Source organism: Lynx canadensis, chromosome C2 (assembly GCF_007474595.2).
Source record: "Lynx canadensis isolate LIC74 chromosome C2, mLynCan4.pri.v2, whole genome shotgun sequence".
Lineage (NCBI taxonomy): Eukaryota > Metazoa > Chordata > Mammalia > Carnivora > Felidae > Lynx > Lynx canadensis.
Genome location: NC_044311.2, coordinates 140,858,202 through 140,879,154, shown reverse-complemented (window position 1 = coordinate 140,879,154; position 20,953 = coordinate 140,858,202). Strand labels below are relative to the sequence as shown.

General features: G+C 40.3%; 1 protein-coding gene across 1 annotated transcript in view; it reads right to left on the bottom strand.

Annotated features, from left to right (window-relative positions):
• LOC116738300 overlaps positions 1-20,953 on the bottom strand; it is a 214,202-nt gene that overhangs the window by 17,260 nt on the left and 175,989 nt on the right. The gene's annotated exons all lie outside the window — the stretch shown is intronic.

Here is a 20,953-nt window from a genome sequence, read left to right as displayed (position 1 = left end):
GTAGAAGAAACAGAAATCCATTTAAGGCCCTGGAGATAGCAGGGATAAAAAACACTCCAAATGAAACGTTACAAGCATGCACACGTATGAGGGACAGGTTGAAGAATGACATGATTATAATGGGTATAGTGTGTTGGAAAATGTAAACTTAGTATAGAATGCCAAGGTCTAGTACCACTTAAACGTTAAGGAATTTTTATAGTAACTTTTTGAGAGAAGAGTCATTATTATCTGATTGGGGGTGGATCAAAGTTAAGGATAAGCTTCATGATATATCATAAATATTTAATGGGTCACCTTCTGCATCTAGGCATGACAGGGTTCCTCGTGTAGAGGATTTTTGGTGAAGCACATGTATGGAGAAAGAGGAAGCAAAAAGAAGGAATATCCCTAAATTAGGGTGTATGTAAATATCTTCAAGTATTTGGATCTTACACGAGAGACAAAATGGTACCCTGAATGGCTTCTTTGATGGCATCATTTGTTCTCTCTACCAGAAGATGTGTTGATAATATTAATCTTTTGGGACTGACTGACTGACTTACTGGGTCAAACCATTTCTTTTAGGATTGGAGTTGAGTTTCAGCAATAATTTATTTTGAGAGCATACTAATTATTTATTTTCATGTTACTCTTGGAGTAGCAGAACAAAAACAGTTTCAAAATAGTTTCGGAACAGAGAATGCAGAAACAGACTCAGACATTTCTGTTCAGTTGAGTTGCAACAACCGGCAGAGAGTAGGAAACACTTGACAATAAACAAGGAATAACTACTGACATCCTCAAAGCCATGGACAGATCTCAAAAATAATATGATGAGCTAGGCACAGAAAACAATATATTGCACAATCCTATTTATATGAAGTCTGAGAATAGTCGAAACTAATCTATAGTGATAGAAATCAGATCAGTATTTTTCCTTGAGTAGGGAGTAAACATTGAGCATATGGAGACGCCAGGGAAGTTTCTGGGGCAAGGAGAATGTTGTATATCTTACGTGGTATATCCTAGTTTCCTAGGGCCACCATCACTAAGTATCACAAACTGAGTGGCTTAAACAGCAGAAATTTTTACTGTCTCATTATTCTGGAGGCTGGAAATCTAAAATCAAGGGGTCAGCGGAATCATGTTTCCCCGGAAGGCACCAACGGTTCTGACCCAAGCCTTTCTTCAAGTTTGGGTGTTGTTTGGCTTCTGGAAATGTAACTTCAATCTTCATAGGACATTCTCTCTGTGTGCATGCCCCTGTGTTCAAATTTATTCTTTTTATAAAGTTAACTGTAATATTAAATTAGGGCCTACCCAAATGACTTTATTTGAACTTGACCACTTCTGTAAAGACTCTCCAAATATGGTCACATTCTAAGGTACTAGGGTTTAGGACTCCAATATATCTCTTTTGAGGTGAGGGGGAGCACAATTCAACTCATAGCCCATGGCTTGTACATTTGGCACAACTCATAGAACTGCACACTTAAAACGTGTGCATTAGGCTACCTGTAAATTATAGACCAATAAAGTTGATTTTGAAAAATTGGACATGTCTGAAAATTCTGACATGTAAAATGCATATTAGAAACTGCGTTCTTCTCTAAGCACCATAGTGTGCTAAAAGGACAAACCTTGATTTTGTTCTGCATCCTTCAACTATATTAGAGCCGGCATATTAAACTCAGCAAAAAGACGCCATTTGTCCCATTCATCCTGTGCATAACATTAACCAAGTCTTGTTGAATGCTGCTTATATTTCATGCAAACCAAGTGATATCCTGATAAAGAACCGACTTTAAAACATAGGAATGTGAATCGTGTTAATGCTGAAGCAATAAAAAGAGTGACCATAATTTAGAATTCCAAATGATTTTAAGCCACTCTGCTTTGGTCTCATCCTTGGCATGCAATGCTGAAGACGGGTGCACTTCGGTGGAAGGAAATCTCACCCTGGAATGAATTGTTGGGAACTCCATAAATCCAGAGACTTGCAGAATGAAAAGCCCTCTTAGCAGCCAAGAAGAATACCTTCTTTTTTAGAGAGGTTAGGTGGTTTGCCCAAGGTCACATGGCTAATGAGAGGTAAAATGGAGACTGGAAACCACATTTCCTGACAATTTAACCGATGTTCATTCCAAACCCCTGCTCTGTCCACACTCAGTTCTTGTTATGCTCTGGGTGAAATGCAAAGGAAAGAAGCATTTAACCTGATCAGCACAGAAAGGAGGGGACAGAATTTCATGCCCAAGAATGTCAAACCCTAATTTCTTTGTATGATGAAAATGCAAGACTGGAAGAAAACAATACTCCAAAATTGAATAAATGATATTGCTTATATTTGGATATGTCTTTACTGTGGATATACAGTTTTTCAAGAAATTCCTGTCATGTGGTTACCTGATGTGTGAAAGCTTGAAAACACAGATAATTTTTGTCTTCAATGGTTCTCAGACTACAATTTAAGTATATTTGTAAGAATTCATATCTTTAGTTAATTAAGATACACTCATATTTTTCTTTCACTTATAGAATGTTCTTACCTTGAAACCTAATGGAGCCACAGACAAAGGATGTCACAATCTTTCTAAAACTCACAAAGCTAAGTGAAATATATTTTATTTGCCACACTAAATAACATTTTTAATATGGGAAGGATAGTAGCCGCAAAATAAATCATCTGATGATCTAGTAATTTGTAACATGATCTCTGTGCATCCCATATACATATACTTGTATTCACTCTTTCATTTGTTCAACAAAAAGTTGCTGAGCACTTATTATGGGTCTGGTTCCTCACCGTGAGGTTTTAAAACATAAAAATGTAAAATGTTTAAAATGTTCTTTCTGTTTCCTTATCAGAAATAGTCCCTTGGACCATCACAACTGCTAGAAGAAGATAACTCCAGGCCATCTGTCAAATGCTTACCATTCTCAAAACTCTCCTTGGGGAAGATCCAACTCTGGCTCGCCTCACCAGCAATAATTTAATTTTTCCCAGTCTTAAAATGTTCGAGGTGCCCCAGACACAACAAAGAAATAAAATAAGCCTCTGACTCTAAGAAGCTTACATTCCATTGGAAGAAACAACAAAAACATACATATATAATTTAACGTTAGGCAGTAAAAAGTTCAGAAAGATAGCTGGGAGCAGGTGGGGAGTTAGTATTTGGAAACAGTGGTCTAGGAAGTCCTCTGAGTAGATGGCATTTTCACAGAGACCTGAATAAAATAATAAAGTAAGTCTGTACGGATTTTGTCAAAAAGCACTGTAGCCAAAGGACAGAGCAAGGGTGAAAATCTAGGTCCAAACATATCTAGGGTGTTCAAGGAATGGGGAGACCCGTGTGGCTAAGGTGCATGGGAAAGGGGGAGCATGGCAGAAACACAGGGCCTTGTCTTCGGATTTAGTGGCCAGTGTCATGCAAAGTCTTTTGGAAAGTTCTGAGATAAGAAGGGACATAATCTGACTGGCATTTCTAAAAGGTCTCTTTGTTTTCTGTACGCAAACTAGACTCTAGGAGAGCAACAGGAGTGGAAAACCAGTTATAAGGCTTTTGGTGGCACTCCAGGCAAAGGCTTTGACCAGGGCAATAACGACGAGGAGCTTAGAAGTAGTTGGATTTTAGACATATTTCAGAGACAGAGCCAGAGGATGCATAAATGTATTTTGGGCATAAGGGGAAAGAGCCATGATAGTTGGGCTTGAGCAAGCAGGTGAGGGGTGGTGTCATTTACCGAAACGAGAAATACTGGAGAGAGGAGGAAATCAGTGTTCAGTTTGGGGTCCCGGTAAGTTTGAGACATTCACTAGGCGTCTAAACAGAGATGTCTAACAGTTGGACACTTAAGACTGCAGTTCAGGGAGAGCTCACAGCTAGAAAGAAAGATTGGAGAAACACCATTCTATTGATAATTTTTAAAACCACAGGATTGATGAGGGCATCTGCAAAATGAGTGTCTATTCAGAAAGAAGAGAGCCAAAGACAGAGTCCTGAGTTTTTAACAGCATCTTACAGACATGGAAGGCCAGGAAGAGTCAGCAAAGGAGTCTGATAAGGAATCTCTCGGGAAGAAGCAGGAAAATTAGAAAATGTGAGAGCCGAGAAGGCAACCGAAGTATTTTGAGACGGACAAAATTATCAACTGAGTCAGACATGGTTGAGAGAACAAGATGAGGACTAAACATTCATTGCATGGAAATCAAGCTGGAGAGCATTAATGGCCTCCATGAACAATATAGGGACAATGCCTGAACAGAGTGGATACCAGGGAGCGTGGAAGGTGATGGTAATGTAGCCAACGAGGATAAAAACATCTTGCTATAAAGAACAGAGATGTGTGGCAGTAGCTGAAGCCTGTTTATGTATCCCAGATTTTCTGGTTACAACTATAAAATAGCTTCTGCCCTATAATCAATTTAATGTCCACAGGTGGGGGTTTCTAAATGTGCAGGCATTCTCTTAAATTATAAATTTTAATTTTAATAATAGCCATAATAAAACTAACTGAAGCTCGGGGTGCACTTTCCATATTATCTGGAAATGTTCAGCAGGAAAAAGTGCTGAGAAATGCAAAGCAACATTCACTTTCATTTAAGCTACCCAGCGTCTTAGAGTTTTTCTGGAGCTCTCAGAGGGCATGATCAATTACTGTGCATACCAAAACTCAATAAATTCCAGTTGGAATGACTTTTATGCCACCAAATCCAGAGAAATTAAGGTTTAAAGGAACGCCAAAACAAAATATCTGAGATTGCCTACCGATCATGACTCTGCCAAGAAATCTTAATGGCCTTGTTCCTAAAGTGTAGCATTAAGCCAAAGAGACTACTTGGGCAATTTGGGTAAGAAACATCTAAAACGAAATCTGTAAAAGCTAGAAAACTGAAACTGAATAAACCAACGAAGAGATGGATAGATGGTGGGAATTCTCCTACATTCTTATCTCACTGTTTATGGATTTCTTTACCAGCCATGGGGCGGGGGGGGGGGGGGGCCTTTCCAAAATGTTGCATCAGTTCGCCACGTAATCATTTGGGTTTCTTTTCCCTGAGTCTGGCAACATTTGCAAGAGCATTTCCTTTAATTAAAATAATTTTGGCTCTGCATCCTGAGGTAACATGCCCCCTCCATAACTCAAAATTCCCATCTTCTGGAGACAAGAGAAAACCTCATGTCCTCAAAGTAACACCCCATCTCCTCAGCCTCCACACATCACTCAGAAGCCATGAAGGGGGTGTCCTCACTCCTCAATACCTTTCCCTATTTGAAGACTCAACACCACTCTGCCTTGAGACTGCCAGGATTCATCACGTGATAGCTGTTTGCACTATTTATATGCATCATCCCAAGAGGCCCAGATTCCCAGGCAACTCTTCACCTCTTTAAGGTATCTGTATGCTCGAGTCTGTCCCAATCCCTGACTCTTCCCCAACTCTTGAAACTCTTCCATGTGCCCTTATCCCCCAAACACCCAACCACCTCAACCTTTCCCCGGGGCTTTATCGCCCTTCTTAGTTTAACTAGTATCAATCTTGTGAGGGCATGTTGCACCTCAAGCCCCCTCAAGGTTGGTTGTCTTCTCCCACAGCCCTAAATGGGGATCTTGACAAGTGTCTTCTCTGTTTCTCATTGCCACTTCCACACCCTTGTATGCTTCCTAAGAAACCCAGCTTTGAATTTCTCTTGTTTTGCAAACAAATCCACAACATCCAGCTCACTGTTAACTCTCTTTCCAGAACCACTGCTACCACTCATCCTACTGATTTCAATATTCATATGAATGATTTCTTTAACACCACGGGCTCTTGGCTCATTAAACTCCTCTCACCCATAGTCACAATTTCAGCAATTCCTCAGCCACACACTCCCATGGCCGTAACCCAGGACTGTCATAATAAAGAAATGCAACTCCCCCTTGATCTCAATTTCAAAACTTCATTTCTCTGACATACAACAATCCCTCTGCTCCAATGAATCTTCCTTCCTTTAACCTTGCCCCCTCTCGACTCATTCCCCAACTGTCTCTGTTTTCCTCCTTACCTAAATGTAAATTCCATTTCAATCATTAGAGAACCTCCCTTGTGAACACTCCCAATCCCTGACTCCCCTCTTATTTCACTGCACTCATTGAGCAAAACTTGAACCCTGGTCAAATGCATCTCTCTACTTTATCTACACTTCCATCTATGCAACTAAGTGTGGCTCGAGTGAAATGTGCAAACATGCTGGTTAGTCTCGTTTTAAATGTATGACTTCAAATTTCAAGTAAGCTTTTATTGATGTCCCCAAATTGTGTCACATTTCCTTAGGCCACTCACACTCCCATGTATTAAATGATTATAAGATACCTCCTCCTCTCTCTCTGAATCTTCCACACCTTCTTACCCTTTCACACTCCCAAATGATGACCTTTCTTTTCACCTCACTGATAACAGAATTGAAAGAGAACTTCCTTAAGTTCCCACCACCACTACATTGACCCACCCACCAGCATTGGCCCCTATACACTAACTTTGCTGCTGTTATTGTGGGTGATGGGATCAAGCCCCGAGTTGGGCTCTGTGCTGACAGAATGGAGCCAGCTTGGGATTCTCTGTCTCCCTCTCTCTCTCTCTCTCTCTCTCTGCCCCCCCCCCAAATAAATAAATAAACTTAAAAAAAATAAAGCAGTCTGTTTTCTTTTCTTTTCTTTTCTTTTTTTTTTTTTTTTTTTTTAACCGGCAAAAAGAAGTTCATTTGAGAATAACAGATAATTGCAATTTGGGACATGCAAACTATGGCAAAATCATAGATAAGTCCGACAAACAAAAAAGAAGAATGTTATTTTATGGAGAAGAAGGAGGAAGTTGAGAAGGGTTGTTTTGAATGAAAGTCCGTTGCAGAAAAGCAAGAGTTCACAGTGATAATAGTTTCTCATCTGCTGAGCTGCAAGGATAGTGAATTTTTCTAGGAAATGCAATATACATCTTTCCCTGTTAGGTCCTGTATTTGATGTTTTTTCTGTTGAGGTTCTTCTGTTGGGGGTCCATAACTGACCATTCTTCCCCTAGTTGACAATGGGTGACCCAGTTCCCCTTTCCAGCCTCCCCTTCTAACCTCCGGGGTCCATGGTAGTGAGGTTTCCCTTTAGTAATTTCCACAAGGCCAATGGGGAGCCCAGCAGAAATCTGAAGTGGGGAAGAGAGTGAGGCTAGTCTCTTTTTCGCTCCTTTCCCGTGCTTCTTTCCGACAGTGTTGCAGGTCCTATATCCCTCAACCTCGGGTTACAGCTCCTGTCAGGCAGATTTCCAACACAGTTGTTTGTTACTCCAAGTTCCAATAACCACTTACCAGTCACCCGCTCAGGCTCAGTGATGATCATAGGGCTCTACTGTCTCTAGTTGCTGAACACTATACCATTCTTGGCCATTTCCCCTACAACCTATGCACTTCTCTAAACACTACACCGTTCTTTGTCATTTCCTCTACAACCCATGCACATCTCTGTAAATAGTCACTTTTGTCAACTCTCCTCAAAATATCCCATTTGATTGAAACATTGGTCTCCTGCTCAGACTGATGCAGGGCCTTTGCATATGCTCTATTTCCTCTACCTGCAGCACTCTTCCCCACATCACTCACTCACTCCCAAGCCTTCAGTCTTTGGTCAAACATCACCTTCTCAGTGAGGCTTTCCCTGTTCTACGGATTTAGACTTGCACTTCTCACCTTCTTTTTCCTGTACGTTTTTCCGACTTTATTTTTTTTCTCTGGCACTTTGAATGTACACTGCACCAAGACCTCGTTCCCGCCTCTTGATCGTCACATGGAAGCACCTTCTTCATATCTCAGAAACCCTGCCACCCCTCTTGATGGATACGATGGGCAGAATCACACCAGAAGCTAAAGTTCCCCTCTACTCTATCAACTATTCACTAATTTATTTTATTTATGGCTTTCTCCCTCACTCCACTAGGTGCTAAACTCCCTGAAGGCAGAAATTTTTGTTTGGTTTTATTCACAGTGCCTAGCTGTAAGAAGTTATCATAGAATAAACATTTTTTAAATGCATGCAAAACTAAAACAGAAACAACAAACCGAAAGCCCTCCTAAACCCCCAGAAAGTTAAGAGAGCTTGAAAATCTTGCCAAATCTTGTGAAATTACTCTGTGATGAGTTTAGCCTTATCCAAAATCAGGTGAGTCATTTAACTAGAGATTTTATTGAGTCTCACCACCGATGACTTAAGATTCCTATTTGAACAGGTAAAATTTAGAAAGACAGATTTGCCCTTCAAATTCCACTTTTAAACTAAATGTTAAAGTCCATAAATCATTTCAGTTGCTTAATTAGACATAAAGCCAGGTCTCAGAAGTATACAGCAGGAACAGTTTTAGTTTGATAAGTGTGATTACTCAGTGTTTTCTATCTCCTGGCAGTGTATCGATCCTCTATTTTGCGAGTTTGCAAGGAAAAGTAATTTTTTACTCAAGTAATTTTGCATGGATGAATCCCAACACCTCGGTGCAGTTAAATTCCCGACAGATGTCGAAAAGCCAACAGCCCTGCCTTTCTCCCAGCCTTTGGATCTGTAATTCTCTGTACCATCTTCTTGCTCCCTTAGTTCATTTTTCTTTCATTGGAATTAGGAAAGTTTTATTCTTTTGTGAATGAAGCCCTCTTGACATCAGCCTACCCAAGATGCAGGTACGTAAACCATAAATAATTTAAAGTTAAAAGAGCTGTCACTCTGACGATTTCACTTGCACCTTCCTTTTAATATCTAAAGTGACTCCCATTGCATATGCCAATATCAAACTGACAAATATCAACCAATATGGCAGAACAATCATTTTCTTTCAGCTTCACAGGAGAACTCATAATTCCTTGATTTATTAGGATGGAATGTGTTTGTGTACATGGTAGGGGCCTGCACATAATAATCTGAAATGGATTCTTAATACGTAACTAACTGCTCAACAGTTAAGATTACTGGTTGCCATATATCATGTTAATTTTCATTTATTGTTTATTAAAAAGGCATTTTTATTCATTGCTAGAAAGGCGGGATACACAGAAATGCAAACTGAAGGAAAATAACAGTCACTCTTACTCCCATATGGCAGACATGGAGATCTGTCACTCAGATTCCTTTTCAAAGAAGAAATCACTGCCCAGCTTCAAGGAGCATGCCTGCCTGACAGCCTCCAACCGTTAACTCCTTCAGCGTCTGCCTCAGCTTTCAGGCGGAGGTCCTGCTCATCTCAGAGCAACCCCTCATCAATGACTGAGTAAGGCATGGTGGCCAAATTCATGATAACCAAAATTAAGGGGTGATGCGAAAGCCTAGCCATACCCACCCAATGCAACCCCTTCTGATGGGCAAACTTTGCTCCAGAACTCCTACCAGCCTACTGGCGACTGTCCGCATCACAGTGTGATAGGTCCCCTGCTTAATTCTCCTTCCTTTCCTTTTTCCTTAACAGGTGTTACTCCCCACTAATCTCTTTAAGTTGTGGCAAAATACACATAACATACAGTTTACCTTATTAGCCATTTTTAAGTATGCAATTCATTCATCTTAAGTATATTCACACTGTTGAGCAACCAACCTTCGTAGCTTTCACCTTGCAGAAATAAAACTCTGTACCCATTAAACAACAATTGCCCATCCCGCCCTCCCCCAGGCCCTGCAAACCACAGGGCCTGTTTTCTATGAATTTGTTCCTTTCTGTTTCTGTGAATTTGGGACTACTCCGGATACCTTATGCAAGTGTAATCATTTAGTATCTTCTTTGTGTGACCAGCTTATTTCACTTAATATAATGTAGCATGTTTGAAAATTTCCTTCCCGTTTTAAGCTAAACAATAGTACAGTATGTACATAGAATATTTTGTTTGCCCATTCATGGTGTATGGACACTGGGGCTGCTTTCACCTTTTGGTTATTGTGAATAATGCTGCTATGGACACGGACACAGAAAAGCAAAGATTTCATTGATACTCTTCTTCCAGCTCTCTTGGATACATACCCAGAAATGGAAAGGCTGTATCATATGGTAAGTATATTTTTAGGTTTTTGAGGAGCTACCATATCGTTTTCCATAGCGTTGCATTCCCACTAACAGCGCACAAGGGTTTTATTTTCTCCACATCCTCATAAACACATTTCTCCACATCCTCATCAACATTTGTTATTAATTTATTGATGCATTCATAGTAGTCATCCTAACGAGTACGAGGCTGTATCTCATTGTGGGTTTGATTTGCATTTCCCTAATGATGAGTGATGTTGAACACCTTTCAATATGCTTGCCGGGCATCTGGAGGTCTTCTTTGGAGAACTGTCTATTCAAGTTCTTTGCCCATTTTCAATAGTATTACTTGTTTGTTGTTACTGTTATTGAGTTGTAGGAATTATTTATATATTTTAGATGCTAACTTAATATCAAACATATAATTTGCAAATATTTTCTCCTGTTCTATTGGTTGCTTTTTTGCCCTGACGATTGTGTCCTTTGATACACAAAGGTTTTTGATTTTGTTGGAGTCCAATGTATCCATTTTTCTTTTTATTGCCTGTGCTTTCGGTGTCATATCTAAGAACCATCATCAGATCCAATGCTATCAACCTTTCCCCCTGTTTTCTCCTAAGGGTTTTGTAGTTTTAAGTCTTATATTTAGGTCTGCGATCCATTTTGAATTAATTTTTGCATATGGTAAGGGTCCAACTTTTTTATTTTACGTGTGGATATCAGTTTTCCCCAGCGCCATTTGTTGAATCCCCAGTAATCCTTTGGCATTCTTAACTGTGTCACAATGTCTGCTTCCCAGATAACCAAACCTGAACCAGAGGTAGCAACTGCTAAGCGTTTGTATGTATCCTTCTAGTCCTGTCCCTATTTCTCCCTCTCTCCCTACACACACACACACACACACACACACACACACACACACAGACTGTTATATATGCTGCTCTTTAAAAATAACAATATATTGTGCTGCTTCATTATGTATTTTCAGCAGCATCAAGTTTAAAAACTCTGTAGTGATTCATTCTGTGGATGTACCATTATTTACTCAACCAATACATTATTTTTAATGGACCATATATTTAAATTTTATTTTTTAAAAATTCTGTTTCCTTTAGAAAATTGGCTTATGAAAAACCTCTATGCTTGAATTGTGGAAAAAAGGTTTATTGGTAACTTACTTGATTATGTTCCAATTATTCTTGGTTTCACTCTTCCTTTGCATGCTTTTGTGAAAAATACGCAAAAGTACATTTTTGGCTTCCGTGCATTACATAAAAATAGAATTTGCTAGGGGCGCCTGGGTGGCTTAGTCGGTTAAGCGGCCGACTTCAGCTCAGGTCATGATCTTGCGGTCGTGAGTTCGAGCCCCGCGCCGGGCTCTGTACTGACCGCTCAGAGCCTGGAGCCTGTTTCGGATTCTGTGTCTCCCTCTCTCTCTGACCCTCCCCCATTCATGCTCTGTCTCTCTCTGTCTCAAAAATAAATAAACGTTAAAAAAAAAATAGAATTTGCTAGATCCTTCATGTGATGCTTCATGAGATCTAAGAACACGCTTCATCCAAGTCTGCTTAGAGGTGACGGGTTTTAATTTCTCAAGGGCAAAACTATTCAGTGCTACTAATATTGCATTTGACCTCAAGGCTGACCAATGCTAAGAAACCCATCCTCCAGCAACCTCCAAGCTCTCTTTGCCCTAGAATTCCTAAACCCAGGAACTTACTGATTTTACTGGCTGCTATAATGCTGAAAGATTCCTGACACCAGGGCAGGAGCAACCATAGGCAGAGAAAAGCCACGGAAGACAGAAAAAAATAAGTTCCCCTTAGCCTTTTGCTGGCTCTGTGACTCTAGCCACAGCCCTTACGTATTTTGAGCCCTGTTTTCCCCATCTCTAAATTAGCAGTAGTAATTACCTCCTCTTCAATGTTGCTATGAGCTTCAAATAAGGTGCCATGTTGGAAAGTAATATATAAATAAAATGCATAAAACAAATTTTGGTCGTTATTCTTAATAATTAGTAAGTATGGTGGAAGTATGCAAGTAACTAGCGATGTCAGCACCCTGAGCTTCCTGGGAAAACAGGAGATGGGGCAAACTTCAATTCTTAACTGTAACAAACAACTCACCACAGCTGGTCACATTTTCGCCAAACTGTGCTAAGGCTCCCAAAGACTACTTATTGATCGACTGACCTACAGGTTTCAGCTCAATCAGTGTCAGCTCTTAAGTTACCATTGAGTATCTACAGGAGCCAGTGTGAAGATTTTGTTCATTCAGTGGTGCATTCAGTGGTGCCCAGCTAGAGCACCAAAGTCCGCTTACCAGAATAACCTTGGATTCCAACAGGGTCAGCAGAAGCCCTCGCCAGAACAAGCAAAATGGTTCCGGGCCATTTGACGTTGCCTAAGAGTGAAGTCACTGGCACTCAGATGTGAACAGTGCCAACTCCTGCACTTGCCCTTGGGAAAAATGAAAGTCTGCATACAAGTACCAAAAGGCAGAGCCAACCTGGTAGTCTACATCTTCCAGCATCCTCTGTCTCTGAGGTATAAAAAAACAACTCCATCTGAGGAAGTGTCCCCACCCACTTTACCCCTGCTATCTCCACTCCCTCCCCACCCACCCCCATTGCAATCAAATGCTTCTGAAATCAGTGAACTCCACCTTATTTAAAGTCTTTAACTTGTGAACATGAAGATGAAGATAATGTTCACGGTGGTCCCTCTATAAGATTATAAGTGCCTGTACCCCTACTCCAGCTAAGAGAGGGAGAAGCTATTTCCTGATCCTTGTCTGGAAACACCTGAACTAGGACATTGTTCAGTCTTTCACTCAAGAGAGTGAGAGCTGGAATCGAGGACACAGACTGCTTCGAAGGGAGGAATCAAGACTTCTGGGAATAGAGAGTCAGTTTGACATTGCTAATAACTCCGGATACTGCAGTGTGTCAAACAGGCATCCCGGTCCGGTTCAAAATCTTCTGCCGGCAGTACTGTGGTAGGGACTGCTAATACTAACTTACTGAAAGAAAACAAATGTATTGGTGGTGAATTAAAAATCAGAACTTCTATTCTCCAAGTCCTATGCTTCATTAGATAGAAAAAAAGAGAGGTGAAGGAGGAAAGAAAGAAAACATAAACTATTTTATACTTAAAGAGGTAATATTTGTGCAGGTTGCAAGCCTGAATAAAGCTAAAAGGATACATATAAATAGCACCCCTCCTCCCCTATCTCACATGCATGTTTGAAACAAGTCAGAAATCTATTTCCGAGGCTTCCCAGCATAATCGTTATTCAAGAGTCATCTTTCCTTGGAGTTTCCTTGGAGTCCGTCCCTCCCAAATCATTTCCACAGCCCCTCCCAAAAATCCTTCCCGTGACCTCAACCTGCCCTTAGCCACCATTGCACACCTCCCTTGCCTACACCTGGGCTGTTCTTTGGAACAAAGAAATCTTTTGAACAATGAGCCTGATACCATCAAATAAAATGGACATATTTCTGTTCTTACCTTACTTGTCCTTGTTGTGATATTTTCCATTGTTGCCCATTTCCTCAATCTGGAATCCCTCCTGGGTCTGGGATCTCTCTCTCCTCACTTTATTCCTATTTCTCCTTCTGTTTCCTCTCAGACTCTTTTTGCAGGTTTTCTTCCTCTTGTAAATCTACTAAATGTTCAGTTTCCACAGTTCTACCCTAAGCTCTCTGCTCTAATGAGTCTACCAACCATCCCTTGGTCAATTACCCGTGTTTATGTGCTAACAGTTAGTTGTCCTCTAGCTCACAGCCCTCTATGGGGCTTCAATCCCGTACATCCAACTGCCTATGTTCTACAGGCCGCTCAAACTCAACACATCTGAACCCTTCCAAGCCTAATATACCTATATTTCTGCAAATGGCCCTACCTTCCACCCAGTTACCATGGCCATAAACCTCGCAAACATTCATTCTTTTACTTGTTCTTCCACATCCCGCTAGTCACCATCCCACAAATTATATCTTCTTCATTTGTCTCAAAATCACCTTTTCCCTCATCTCCACTGCTGTCGTTCCAGTTCCCACTCCCAGCATTTCCCTCCAGATTTAGGGAAATTGTGTGCTAACTCATCGCCCTGTGCCGATTCTGCCACTCTTCCCCCAGCCTCTTTTCTAGGCACCACTGATAATGGTGATGAAAAGTTTCAGAATTTCAAATTAGAGGTCTGAGAACCCTGAGAATCCCCATATCCCTATGGGAAGTTGTCTAAATTTCTGTTTCCTAAACATGAGAATGAGCCTAATAATACTTTCCCTGATAATAACTTGATTAGTTATTTTTCTTTCCTGATTAGAATCCTAAAATTGCTTTCCAGAGCACCCAGAATAAGTTGAGACCCTTCATTTTAATTTCTATGAACTTCATAATTTGGCCTCTGCCCACCTTTAACTTCATCTCCTTAATCATCCCCACATGCCATCTCTTCCCTGGACACATGGGACCACTGTAGTTTCCCAAACATACCCTATTGTACTCTCAGCATCTCCACACTGCTATCACACCTCTATGTAAAATGCCTTTCTTGAGGTACCTGGGTGGCTCAGTCGGTTAAGCATCAGATTTCAGCTCAGGTCATAATCTCACAGTCCATGAGGTTTGAGCCCCATATTGGGCTCTCTGCTGTCAGCACAGAGCCTGGAGCCTGCTTCGGATCCTCTGTCCCCCTCTCTCTCTCTCTCTGCCCCTCCCCCACTCACGTGAGTTCTGTCTCTCTCTCTCACAAATAAATATTTTTAAAAAATAATAAATAAAATGCATGTCTCCTTTTTATCAGCTAGAAGGTTCCTATTCATTCTTTAAAATTCAGACCAAATCTCAGGCTCCTGGCAATGTCCTCTTTTCCCCACGGTCTCATTTACAGCTTCCTCCATATTTTGGGGAACAGCTCCTTGGGCATATCTACATCTTCTTGTAGCCATATTAAGGCTTTTATTACCTTGTTCTATTTGTACCGCTCAGCCAGACTGTCTCCCCCTGCCGCCCCCCAACACAACCCAGTGCCATCTACTCCATAGTTATGAGAATCATGTCTGTCTCTTCGCCTCATTGTACATCTGACGCATTAGTAAGGGCTCAGTACAAGTAGATGAATGAAAAAAAGAAAGAAGGTATGGAGTAACAAAAAGTTAAGAATGAATGGATAAAAGAAGGGAAAACAGCTATTTCTCACTATGCTAAAGTCTCTGGGCATTTTTTTTTCCTTCAGCTTCTGAAAACCCATAGACCCCATTATCCTGCCACAAGAGGTGTTTTAACTTCTCGTGTAGAGTCCGTGACTTCATCTCCCTGCAAACAATCTCCCAGGCAGTTCTGTTCTGGCGCTCCCCACTGAATCAAATCCCTGCCTCCAGCCTTTTGTATCCACTGTGATCTGCCAATCTTCATCCTAACAAATGATCCTTTAGTAATTCCGGAGAGATTTATCCCTTTGACTTCTTATAGTACCCTTACAATGAGAGGAACAAAGGACAACCTGTAAAAGGAGCTAGAGAGAGGAATTTATGCTTTCCTTGTATTATTCCTCAGTAACTCAGGGATTCATTGAACAAATACATTTTGGGCACCTGCTCTTTGCCTACAGTGCATCCTGCACAAGAAATACAAAAGTTGATAAGCCAAGGTCTTCACTTCACAAGGAGCTCACAAATTAACCTATCTTTCAACTAACATTGCTTTGAGTGCCTATTGTATGCCAGGCACTGTACTAGGTATTGGGAAAACAGCAGTGAACAAAACAGAAAAGTTTCCTGCTCTCATGGCAGTGACACTCTAGTAAGGAAAGCAGACAATAAATACTTGGGCTGCTGTAAGGACAAAAAATGAAAAGGAGCAAAGGTGGACATTGGGAGATCAGTTATCCACTCGAGGTTGTCCAGTCAAGAGGTAATTGGACATTTCTTAGCACAGGGTTGTAACAGTGGTGAAAATTTCTGAATTCTGTAAAACCAACTGGATCTGCTGAAAGATTAGATATGAGCTATAATAAGAAAAATGGGTCAATCTTGACACCGAGTATTTTGTCCACATACCTGGGAGAAAAGAATTGCCTACACTTGAGTTTGAAAACTCAGCATGAGGAATAGGTTTTTTCAGTGAAATAAGAAGCAAGATCATGATCTGAGAGTAAAATGGAGAGGAGATTTAGAAGTTGAGAAGAAAGAAAGGAGAACCAATTGGGAAAGTATTTGATTGTCTATGCCCCCTGTGGTTTGAAGGTTAGGGGAAGATGAACAATAAAATGTTTAATTTTAGATGTGGTGCGTTTGAGATGCCTAGAAATAATAACAGCAAACATTTATACAGTAACCACTATAAGAGATAATCCCAAAAAGATGTATAATGTGAACTTAAATCAGGATGTGTTGTGTTGGTGGAGTTATAACAGTGATGTAATATATAAGGTAGGTGTTCAGGACATCATTCTCCTGCATTAGAGTTAAGAGGGGGGAACATCCTGTATTTTAGAAAAGAACTGTTTTATTTTTTGTGGATTGGGATAAAGGATCACCGATCCTTTAAGAGTATTATGCTTCTTAATGGAAGTAGGAGCCATAGATCTTGAGTAATGGTTTATGTAGTAGAAATAAATGAACATTCACAGACAGCAGAGAAAAATTAACTCCTCTCTGAAGGGACATTGGTTTATTGCACATCCAGATTTATTAACTCTTTAGCCTCAGTTTTAAAACCTGTGGAAAGCACAACTCTCAGTTCGCTTCCCAGAAGAACAGAAAGTGTCTCAAATGCTTATCATCTCTATTTTGACCATGGAGTATTTAATGGGTTTTAGTAGCCCTTGGTGTAGAATCTGTGTTGAGTTTTAATATTTTAATTACCAAAACTAATTCCCTGTTTACATGTTTTTTTAAAGTGCCTTAAGAAAGAAGAAATGATTGGGGCGCCTGGGTGGCGCAGTCGGTTAAGCGTCCGACTTCAGCTCAGGTCACGATCTCGCGCTCCGTGAGTTCGAGCCCCGCGTCGGCTCTGGGCTGATGGCTCGGAGCCTGGAGCCTGTTTCCGGTTCTGTGTCTCCCTCTCTCTCTGCCCCTCGCCCGTCCATGCTCTGTCTCTCTGTCTCAAAAATAAAATAAACGTTAAAAAAAAAAAAAAAGAAAAAAAAAGAAAGAAGAAATGATTGACTATGACAATTGCTGCTAATGGTTAAAATAAAATGAAGACTGAGATTTACCTTTGAATTGAACAAGTTTCAGTCACTGGTGACCATGACAAGTGCAGTTTTTGAGAAGTGGAAGAGGAGAAAGCCTGACAGGAGGCAATGCACAAGAATGAAAGAGAAGCTAGAAACATAGACTATAAGTAACTCTTCTAGGAGAGATGGAGTCATAGCTGGAGGAACATGTGGATCAAGGGAAGCACTTTTTAAACAGTAGATTTTATGGTTCATTTGTATGCTGATGGAAATGATATGGTGAGAGGGAAAATTGATGATGCAGGAGAACAGAAGACCTGGGGTAACAGAGAAAATGGGAACTAATGATAAAGTAGAGGAAATGGCTATAGATGAAATGAGGGAGGGCAGATCCACCACGGTTATTGGAGTTAAGGCAAAGAAACAAGTATTAGATATACTAGCAGAACATGTCAGATTCCCTTTTAATTGCTTTCAAGTTTCAGTGAAATAAAAATCGAGGTTGAGACTGAGAAATGGAGCAGTGTCGTTGGAGGCTTTAGAAGAGAGCGAAAGTTATGAATAGCTGCCTGGGAGAGTTTTTAATTCTCTGCCCTCTCTGTGGAATATGTACTGCAGGAGACCCTATCAAAATCTAAATTTGGTTAATCCCGTCTTCCCTAAAACCTAAGCCTTTTGGATAGGTCAGTAAGTGAGGACCTCACACAAGATGGATGAATACTGATTACTCCCGTGGGAATTTTGGACCTGGAAATGAGAGAGTCAATCTCCCTTGAAAGGCTTGATTTGTGGAGACATAAATCCTTGTTTCATGCCATGAGAAAATGAGAAGCATGTCTGTGGGGGCCTTGTGAATGGGCAGACTGGGCACTAACAGTATGATGGGAGGGATTCAGGAAAGTGAACCTTGAGCAAAACATCTTCCCTGATTCACCAGCTGTGGTTTATGAAAGTCCACAGTGAGAGTGAAAGGGTATCCCCATTTATTTACAGAGTACCGTCTAGAAGTCTAACCCCGAGCTAGGTGTCTTTAAAATATTATCTCATCTAGATAGTCCATCAGCACTGCAAAAAAAAGCTCATTCTTCCAAAAACCATGGAAGAAATATCTCTTCCCAAAATTTATATGTCCAAAATAGTATTGTTTGCTCCAGCATTAGGTGGAAGTGACATTAATTGTAAAAACCATAGAATTTAGAAACGTTAAACATTTAGAAATGTTCTAAATGTTAACATTTAGAAATGTTAAAATTACAATTTAGTGACTGAAAAAAAAAAATCAGTGAGCCAGCAAATGAATACCTGAACTGGAGACCAAGACATTGGAAATAGGATTGGGGCAGAGGACAGAGGGCTTGGAGTGAAGTGCGAGTCCCAAAAGGCACAACAACAGACAGGGGAAATCAGATTAAAAAAAAAAAAAGGCTTGAAAGCTGTAGGCAGCTATTGAAATAAACTTGTCCAGGGGGCGCCTGGGTGGCGCAGTCGGTTAAGCGTCCGACTTCAGCCAGGTCACGATCTCGCGGTCCGTGAGTTCGAGCCCCGCGTCAGGCTCTGGGCTGATGGCTCGGAGCCTGGAGCCTGTTTCCGATTCTGTGTCTCCTTCTCTCTCTGCCCCTCCCGCGTTCATGCTCTGTCTCTCTCTGTCCCAAAAATAAATAAAAAACGTTGAAAAAAAAAAAAAAGAAATAAACTTGTCCAGGCAGATAAAACATGTCTGGGAAAGAGAGAGACTGGTTCATGGAAATGCCTATTAAGGGAATCACTTAGTTATGTCCTTAGTTATGAGAATTTCAAGAAAGATCTGCCTGGACTCAGATTAGGACCCAGTGCAGAAAAAAAAATGCAACACGAAGTAAATGCCTATGAAAGCCAGCGCTCTATTCCATGGAAAGCTTTTTATTTCCAGCTAGAATAAATATGAGGATGTTGTACTTATTGTGATTTAGCTATCAAAACAGAGAGATATCTAATGCATATATATTTATATAGTATATATCCAAGATATATGGGATTTCTCTCTGATTTGGTAAATTATAAATATATAAATATATTTATTATACACAGAAATATATATATAACATACATACAACATACATATATATGTATATATACAATATACATATACACAAAAATATAAATATACTATATATAATATATACATATACAATACATACATATATACACATAATATATATACAATATATATAGACTATATATATATATATATACACACACACACAATATATATATACAAATCATATATTTGGTAATATATATACATATATATACATATATATATGCTTTCCCAGCATCCAGGGCCCATTGGAAGATAGCAGCTACAATCTGTGAAGTGTTCATTCAATTCTTGAAACTCAGTTCTTCCTTCCCCCTTTTCTTCTCTCATATGAGTCTCATTTGAGAGATACTCCCTCCAGCAAGTCTCCAATCAGGGTGTGGAAAAATATTTCTGAACAAAAGGAAATGTAATGCTTTTCGAAATGACATATTCGAATGTGATTTCGAATCTCTAAACCCAAACTTCAAAATGTTGATCATTATCACAGACACATAGAATGCTAGGTCTGGAAAGGAATTTAGAGGTCACCTGGTACAAAACATTCATTTTGTTCATAAATAAACTAAAGCCCAGATAGTCAAAGTGAGGGAGAGGGGCCAAGGCCACACTGATTGTATCACACAACTGAAAGGAGAGGAGAGGGATTGCACTTGCAGCCCCAACTTCTTCTGAAATATACCTTTTTGTTTTTTAAAGAACTTGCCTACAACCTTGATGACATTTGGATCCAGACACTAATAGATAATATAAAAGAGATCACTAAAAAAGACAACTAATTCAAGAATCTCAACAGCATATACCCTCTTTGTGAATGAAACTAAGCAATTCAGTAAAAAATGGAAGAGGGGAATTATAAATAATAAAAATAATGCTCTAGAGTTAAAGTTTTATGATCTAGTTATTCATGTACCACATAGATGATTACCATAAAGTTACCAAAAAACCTCACTCATTTATAAGTTCACCAAAAATGACTCTGAATAAACAAAAACAACAGTAGAAACCCGGAAGGAGTGGTTATGGGCAGAGGGTTTCCAGTTGAAGGTGTTCTGCTCCTTTCTCATCAAAAAGTGTTGGCCGCAGGCCACAGCAGGTCTTTGTCCAAGAAGATAGCTGACAAAATGCTAGGCCAGCTGGACAGACACACCAGAACTGTGAATGTCTCTATTAAATTTGGGGACTGTTTTAAACAGAAAAGAAGGTTTTTAAAATTTGAGAATGGAGGCATTGATTAAACAGTGAACCAAAGTAGATTTCACTGGAGCCACTGAAGACTCAGGGGGGCACTCACAGCAGCCCAGGCTTGGCCCCTCATTTCCCTAACCCGGCAGTACCCAGAGATGGAAAATGTCAGCTGACTGGAGTGAGGTCTTTTCCAGGGCAATTTAGGAAGGATGGAAAGACAGGAAACTCAATGTAGGAAGAAAGGTAAGGAAAAGCCCTGCAGGAATAGGGAGGAAATGGGAATAAAGTTGAGTCAGATACCAAGAGAGACTGGGGCCTTGGAAGCCAACAAGCACACTAGTTGGGTAAGTAAGCTGATGGGTCATCAGCCGCCCCCAAGGGCAAGAGACCCGGTAGGACTCCGGTAGCCATCTTGGTTCTGTCTTAAAGGACCCTTTGATGAGGCAACATGGGGTCTTAGCTTATTCCACACCATCAATGACTATGAATCATGTGTT